Raw genomic sequence first — 8,911 nt, 5'->3', positions numbered from 1 at the left:
TTCCAGCACCTCACCACTCTCTCTGTAAAGAACTTGCCCCTGACATCCAACCTAACTCTTCCCTCCCCTAACTCAAAACCGTTTCCCCTTGTCCTGCTGTTATCTACCCAACCAAAGACTTGATTCCCCTCCTGTTTGAAGGCTCCCTTTAGGTACTGAAAGGTTGCAATGAGGTCACCCGCAGCCTTCTTTTCTCCAGTCTGAACAAGCCCAGCTCCCTCAGCCAGTCTTCGTAGGGGAGGTGCTCCAGTCCCCTGATCATCTTTACGGCTCTCCTCTCCTCCTCCTTGGACCCTCTCCAACAGCTCTCTATCTTTCTTGTACTGGGGGCTCCATGCTTGGACGTAGTACTCCACATGGGGCCTCACAAGAGCAGAGTAGAGGGGGACAATCACCTCCCTGGCCACCCAGGCCACCCCTCTTCTGATGGAACCCAAGATACCATTTGCTTTCAGATCTGTAAGAGCACACTGCTGGCTCATGTTAAGTTTTTCATCTATCAAGACCCCCAGGTCTGTCTCCAGGGCTGCTCTCAAGGACCGCTCCTTCCAGTCTGTAGGGATGCCTGAGATTCCTCTGGCCCAAGTGTAAAACCTTGTACTTTGCTGTGTTGAACCTCATCAGGTTCACCTGGGCCCACCTTTCCAGCCTCTCGATTTCCCTCTGAATGGCATCCCTTCTTTCTACCGTGTCAACTGCACCACTCAGCTCGGTGTCATCAGCAAACTTGCTGAGGATGCACTCCGTTCTGTCATCGATGTCATTGATAAAGATTGTTAAAGAGCACTGGTCCCAAGACAGATCCCTGTGGGACGCCGCTTGTTACCAGCCTCCACCTGGACATAGAGCCATTGATGACCACCCTCTGTCTGCGGCCTTTCAACCAGTTTCTTATCCATCGAGTGGTGCACCCATCAAATCCACATCCCTCCAATTTGGAGATAAGGATGTGGTGGGGGACCATGTCAGAGGCCTTGCTCAAGTCCAGGTAAATGACATCGGTCGCCTTTCCCTTGTCCACCAATGCCGTCACTCCATCATTGAAGGCCACCAGATTGGTCAAGCATGACCTACCCGTGGTGAAGCCCTGCTGGCTGTCTCAGATCACATGCTCATTCCTCATGTGATCAAGCATGTCATTCAGGAGGATCTGTTCCACGATTTTCCCAGGCACAGAGGTGAGGCTCACCGGCCTGGAGTTCCCCGGGTCCTCCTTGCTCCCTTTCTTATAAATGGGAGTGACGTGACCCTTCCTCCAGTCATCCGGGACCTCAAATGACAGCCAGGACTTTTCAAATATGATGGAGAGAGGCTTGGCAACCGCCTCAACCAGATGCTTCAGAACCCTGGGATGCACACCATCTGGCCCCATAGACTTGTACACATTCTGTCTCATGAGGCGGTCTCAGACTTGCTCTGCCCTTACAGTGGGAGGGATTTATCGTCCCAGTCCCCACCTAGAGGTTTAAGAATGCAGGGCTCAGGTATGTGAGAAATACTGGAATCCTGGCCACCAGTGAAGACCGAGGCAAAGAACTCACTCAGTACCTCAGCCTTCTCCACTGAAGCCAGTTCTCCTTTTACATTTACCAAAGGAGGTACACTCGCTTTGGCCTGTCCCTTCTGGCCAATGTACCTGTAGAAAGTCTTCCTATTATTTTTCACGTCCCTCGCCAAGTTCAGTCCTGCCTGCACCTTGGCTTTCCTGATCCCACGGCTTCAAGTCTGGATGGCATCCCTGTACTCTTACCAGGTGACACGCCCTTGTTTCCAGAGCTTGTACGCACCTTTCTTTGCCCTCAATGTGCCCAGCAGGTCCTTGTCAAGCCGTGCCCACTTCCTTATTCAGAGGGACGGAGAGCTCTTGTGCTCTCAGGAAGGCATCCTTGAAGAGCAGCCAGCTCTCCTCAACATCTTTGATTATAAAGAGAGCATCCCACGGGATCTTGGCCAACTGTCCATTGAGCAGCTTAAAGTTTGCTCTTCCAAAGTTCAGGGTCCTGACGCCACTCTTTGACAGGTCCACATCCCTCGAGATCATGAACTCGACCAGGGCATGGTCACTGCAGCCCAGGCTGCCTCCAACCTTAACACCTTTAGTGATCTCCTCCATGTTAGGGAGCAGACGTCCAGCAATGCTTCGTTTGGATAGACCTCTGGATGTCCACTAATTCTCCTGCTCAGGTCCAGGTCATCTAAAGCAACCACTCAGGGCCATGTCATGGTTTTGAGCATCTGAAGGGATGAACTCCTAAACATCTCTTATCAACCTTTTACTACATATAGTTATCTCCTATTAAATGTTCTGTTTTTTACCTTTTTCTAATTATTAAATTTAGGGTATTTTTTGTTTTTTAATGTTAACATGTTTCCATTGCTTTCCTGTTATTTTTTCATGTTCGAAGATAAAGTTCCTATTTGAAAGAAAAAAAGAAAAAGAAGAAAAGAAAAAGAAAAAAAAAAGATAGGAAGAGATATAAGAGAAATAAATGAGTGGAATATGAGCACAAAAATAAAAGAAAGTTTGAATTTATACAACAATTTTTTAGTCCAGAGACAGGTAAAGTGGATCATATGATAGCTAGATTAACTTGAAGAATTATATAATATACTGAATTTTTAATCAAACTTCATTCTTATTCATAATTTTGAAAAGATCTTTCAAGATATTGGAGTTAAATATGATGATCTATTAAGGATAGTCTGAAAAATATGCTTACTGGAAAAAAATAGTATAGGAGATACAAAGAAATTTTTATAGAATACAAATTTATACTTTTTTAATGAAAAGAGTGAATGAATAAATAAAAACTGACTTTACAGGCTACCTGTATAAACTTAGTAGATTTTAATGTTTTTGAGTTTCAAATTATTAGGCTCCTGTAAACTTGAATCCAGGAATTATAATGCAAGGCTGATGTACTACTGAGAGAAGATAAAAAGTTAAGTAAATAAGTAAACAAAGTACTCTCTTCCCCATCCCCCCAGAAAAAAAAAAAAAAAAAAAAAAAAAAAAATCAAACATACAGGAATCAAACACAGTGGTTTTTGTTTTTGTTTTCTGGCATATGGCAAAGGTTTTGAACTCAATTTTACCTATTATCTGCAGAAAATACACTCATGCTTTTATATAACTATTTTCTTGTGATTCATTGTAACTCTAAATGGTTGGTAGTTTTATTGTTAAAACAAAATAAAAACCTGAATTGACCTCACTGAACAGTAAGCTCAAACTGTAATTTTACCTGCTTGAGCATCCTTTCAAATACATTTTGCAAAGTTTTACATCTGGTAAATCCACAATGTTTTCAATGGAAAAAGACAAACAGCTCTGAAAATCTCCAGAGCGAAACTCAGCAATATTTAGAGAGTAATATAGAAAGTCGGACTTTCTTCACTAATTAAGTTCTGAAAACTCATCAATTTACTGAAACTGCAATTAGCCCCAGATTCAAACATCTAACTCTGAGAACTTATAAAGTTTATATCATACATGGATGAAATACTATTTTTTTTTTTAGGACAGCTCAGTTATTAAGTTCTGTTTATTAACCTTTTTTTCTCCATAAGTTTGTCTATCATTTGCATTATAATATAGACATCATAAACTTATAATCAACTAATCACCAGAAATAAGTAGTGATCTAAAACAACAGAAGTATATATTGAAAGATTCTCTTTCAACATTTCATTATTCAGGTGTACAATGACAGAGTTCTCATTACTTCAGTAGAGAAAAATAAATGCCATTTCTTTCCTATATGCTCAATACTTCAGCTTTAATGGAATTTGAAATAATCTAGTGAGCAAGACCTTTATTTTCTGTAATATTTATAATCTATGCTTATTCAGTTCTGCACTTGATTCAATGATTTTCTGGAGAAAAGTGTGATCATCCGCAGAGTGTATTCTACTAAGTTTCTCTACAAACAGTGTAAGTGATTCTAATTTTTAATCAGTTTTGAAAATCAGCTTCTACAGTAAATTCAGTCTTCTTTTTATCTATTAACATCTTGATTGCTTCAGCTGATTGAAAATAAATAAGTGGATCTAGATAAATATTTGTTAATTAATTTTATTATCTTGATATTCTTTTTTTGGGTTATTCATGTCTTATATGCAGAACGTGCCCATGCATTTTTATCCCTTTAGTTTCTAATACTTATTTTTTCCATTAGCCTGTTTGTTTTGTTTTTTGTTTTGTCTTTTTTTTTACTCTGCTTTCAACATATATAACCACATTAATGATAAATATTTTAAAATGTGTAGTCTAAAGATATTTTTAAAGTGAATTCGGTAGCATTAGCAATGAGACTATAATCTTCAGCTATACCTCTATGTCACTGAGAACATAAGATTTCAAAACAGAATTCTGTGTTTATGCTATGCAAGAAAGATATACAATTCTTTGCCAGTAAGTTTCTGTCACTCAGATATCTTAAAATGGGCATGTTTATTGAATATGCTGTCTAAATCAGCTTTCCCATCAAATTTCCAGCCATTTGCAGTCAAAAGTAAGGAATTCTGTGCTGTGTGACAAATAATAGCAGAGGAGCAATCTGACAAAATGGCACATAGAAAAATGACAGGTGAAGGTGTGCAAGTGGATTCCTTCATGCAGAAAAAAATACAGCCATTTACATTCGTTGAATGTTCATGGAGATGATGCTGCGTTTCAGCAATCGTGACAGTAATCATCTCCATTGGCACAGATCTTTGCAGGTGTGGCATGTATGTTCTTGTTCATTGCTGGTGAAAACTCATGGCTAGTGACATTTTCTTCCCTCTAGTCTTCAGGCACTTCTCCAGTTACCATGGTAATCAAGGATTATTGAGAGTGGTTTTACAACCACATCTGCTTCTTCCTTGCACACGTTCCTTTTTCTTGTTTGACTACTTCCCTACTTCCAGGATCACCCTCTTGATCAACACAGGTCTCCTGGAATTCTTGCCTGATCTTTTGCTCATTGGGATGGACCATTCTAAAGCTTGGAGGAAGTGATCCTTGAAGCTCAACCAGTTTTCTTGTGCCCCTCTTCTCTCTACTGCTTTATTCATAAAAGATTTTTAAGCAAATCTCTGAAGAATTGGAAGTCTGCCCTCTTGACATCTAGGGTTGTAACCTTGCCTTTCACCTTGTTCTTTTCTCACAAGATTCTATACATGTCCTATGGATTCTGTAGGCAAGGGAAATTATGACCTTCCTATTTCCAATGAGTCTTTCCTTATTTTGAAGTATGAGGTACAAAGATTTGTAAGTATCAGAATTTCTATAAAAGATGAGCTGGATCTTAAGCATGTAGTCATTCTGACTGTTCATCTACTGAATCATTAAGTTACTGTGATTACTTTAGAGAAAAAAAAAAAAGGAATCAAAGTTGAAAAATCCTGTCTTCACATATTTTTTTATTCATCAATGCAAATTTTAAAGTGAATGACAATATTTTTGTCCTGCCTGGCACTACCGCAGTCACTAAGACCATATAACATTAATTCAAGACTGTTAAAAGTAATTCTTAGTTTTTTTGAAGGAGAAGTTACTGTCTTGTGTGGATGCCCCATCCCTGGAGGTGTTCAAGGCCAGGTTGGATGGGGTCCTGGGCAGCTTGGTCTAAGTATTAAATGTGGAGATAGGTGGCTCTTCTTGTGGTGGGGGGGGTTGGAGATTAATGATCCTTGAGATCCCTCCCAACCCGGGCCATTCTGTGATTCTGTGAAAGGGAACTAATAAAACCGAAGTCTAAAATATCAGATACATAAAACCAGGAAAAAAAAAAAAAAAAAAAAATGCTAACAAAGTATAAGAAGCAGACAAATCAGTGAAATATAAGATCACCTTCTATGACAGAGACAGAAAGTGATCACTTGCATATTCAAAGTCTAGATAAGAAGTAGATAAATAGATTAGGTAGATAGCTAGATACATTGATGAACAGATATGAAAAAGTATGCTATGCATCAAATTTGTGTTTGATTTTTCAATCTTAACATTTTACTCACCAGATTTGGATTTTCCAATTTTCCAAATCCAAATCTGCAAATTGATTTGTTATACTGTAAATGATTGTAAAGGAGGTATTTTGTTTTCTTTATTTTTCTTTTTTTGTTGTTTCTTTGGTGTTGTTTACTGTTGTCTGTTTTGTGTGTGTGTGTGTGTCTTTTCCTCCCCCCACACAGTTTTATGCCTACATCAGTGCTCAGAAACTGAAAAGGCAGTAGTAATGAAAATATATTGTGTGACGCTCAAAGCATATTTGGCATTTTGAATTAAATATTTGTTTTGTTTTGTTTTGTTTTTTTCTTTTTGCTTAAGATTCAGGTGTTGTATCATTGCAGTATCTGATATTTCTATCACCTTGACCATTTTTTTTACACCAGCAGTGAGATTAATGTGGTTGTTTAATAGCCTTGTTAGGTATAAATTTGGATTCTCTGATGTTTTAAAAGTCCTTGAGGCTTCTGAAGAAGGCTTATTAGTCCTACAGCATGAAACAGGATTTTTTTTTTTTTTCTATTAAATGAAAGAAAAATAAAAGATCTTCAACATAAAATATTTTAAAAATATTTTTCTTCCTGTTGATTATTTAAGATGATGCTGTCTTTCATAAAATACAATCTGGAAATTTTTCCACCTTACAAAAAGGTAATCAACAATGAAGTTCATGAGGGTTAATATTTTTATATGCATTATAATTGTTCTTATTGTGACTAACCAGTCATTCTGGGTGAAAGATAATGATTTATTGTCCAGAAAATTCAAAAGCAACAAAATTTACACAGAGCAAGAAAAAAATAATGATCCAAAGTGTGAAGATAGGCAAAGAAATATTATTTTAATTTCCAAAAAGGAAGAAAAAAATACCTATACAAGTTATCTCATAACATATACAAAATTATTTCACATCACACATTTTCTGGAATATGCTTATCAAATAGGACTTCTATAGAATTCATTATATTGAATCGCTTGTTTCATGTTTATTTAATTTTACATTAAATTAAGTGTGACTATTTTCAGAACTGAATAATATAAAATATTTTTTACTCTTTCAGTTTCTCTCTAAGTGATCATCAGGCTGTTATTAACCTCTGTATTCAGTTTTGCTTAAAATTCAAAAGTTCATAGTTTTTAGAACTGTCCATCATTCAAGGCAATTTCTTATGCCCTGCAATCTGGGTTCATATATTTTGCCATGCTTTTCTCTTCACACTCTACAGGAAGTTTTTCCTTTCATAAAAAAAAAATCACAGCCTTTTTGTGGCCTTTCTTTACTTTGCAGTAGAAAAAAATAAATTTCATTTTTACTTTATTTTTTTCCTCATGTCTTCTGTAAGTTCTTACAAATTGTCCTAATGTTTATCACTGTCACATTAGAAAAAGAAGGTGCTAGGAAGTAATTTGTTCAGTCTGGAGAAGAGGAGGCTCAGGGGAGACCTCATTGCTCTCTATAACTACCTGAAGGGAAGTTGTAGCGAGCTGGGGGTTGGCCTCTTCTCCCGTATAACTGGTGGTAGGACTAGAGGGAATGGTTTCAAGCTGCGCCAGGGAAGATTCAGGCTGGATATTAGGAAATACTATTTTTCTGAAAGAGTGGTCAGGCACTGGAATGGGCTGCCCAGGGAGGTGGTGGAATCCCCTTCCCTGGAGGTGTTCAAGGAACGTTTGGATGTTGTGTTGAGGGATATGGTTTAGCGAGAACCATTGGTGATAGGTGGATGGTTGGACTGGATGATCTTATAGGTCTTTTCCAACCTTAGTGATTCTGTGTGATTCTGTGTAATTTCCCCAATACTCCTTACCATTTTATTGTTATTAGTGCATGTTTCTTGTTGCTTGCTTGTTCCATTGTCTCCATAATATTATTTCTATTTCTTGTTTATACATCATGTATGACTTCTTATCACTGCAACTTTTGAAGAGGGTTCCCAATTCACCTTTCTCATGGTACTACACTTTTACTCTTCAGCTTTATAACTATAGCATGAACATATTTTTCCCTCTCCTTCTCTTTCCTCCTTTCAGTGAAAACATCCCATATTTTTAACAGAACCATAGAAAGGTTTGGGTTGGAAGAGACCTTGGGCAGGGACATCTTTCACTAAATCAGGCGGTGCCAAACCCCATCCAACCTGACATTGAACACTTCCAGGCAGGGGGCATGTACAGTTTCCCTAGGCATCCTGAGTCTCATCACTCTCTCAGAGAATAATTACTTCCTTATATCTAAAATGAATCTACTCTTTTTTAGTTTAAAAATTTATCTTGTCACTGCATTTTCTGATAGAGTCCCTCCTCACCTTTTCTACAAGCTCCCCTCTAAGTACTGAAAGACCACTAGAAGGTCTCCTTGGACTCTTTTCTAGACTAACCAGCCCCAACCTTCTCAGCCTCAGTTCATAGAAGTGTTCCAACAATCTGGTTATTTTCTGTAGCCTTACTTTGGACCAGCTCTAACAAGTCCATATCTTCCATGTGCAAGGGACACCAGATCTGAATGCAGTGCTCCATCTGGGTCTCACAAGTGTGGAGTAGAACAAGAGACCTTGGCCTGCTTGTTACATTCCATTTGATGCAACCTAGAATATGATTAGCTTTCTGGGTTGCGACTGCACACCACTGGATTGGGTCCAAATTTTTATCCACTAATATCATCACGTCGTTCCCTGCAAGGCTTCTCTCAATCCATGCATATGTCAGCCATGAGAGAATGTTAGTCCATTTCTCAAGCCTGTTCATTCACTGTGTTAAATGGGCACAGCTTGACATACTTTTGGGTAATTTTGTGTTTTATTTCAGTATCATAAAACGTTCTCCTACACATATAGCCCTTGAATGGGGAACATTTTCAATTTAAATTATCAGGATTAATTTCCTTATTAATAATTTGCATATATTTTATAGTATTTCTGC

The sequence above is a fragment of the Phasianus colchicus genome, chromosome 1 (genome assembly GCF_987193195.1).
Source record: "Phasianus colchicus chromosome 1, bPhaCol1.hap1.1, whole genome shotgun sequence".
Lineage (NCBI taxonomy): Eukaryota > Metazoa > Chordata > Aves > Galliformes > Phasianidae > Phasianus > Phasianus colchicus.
Note: the sequence above shows the minus strand (reverse complement) of the source record.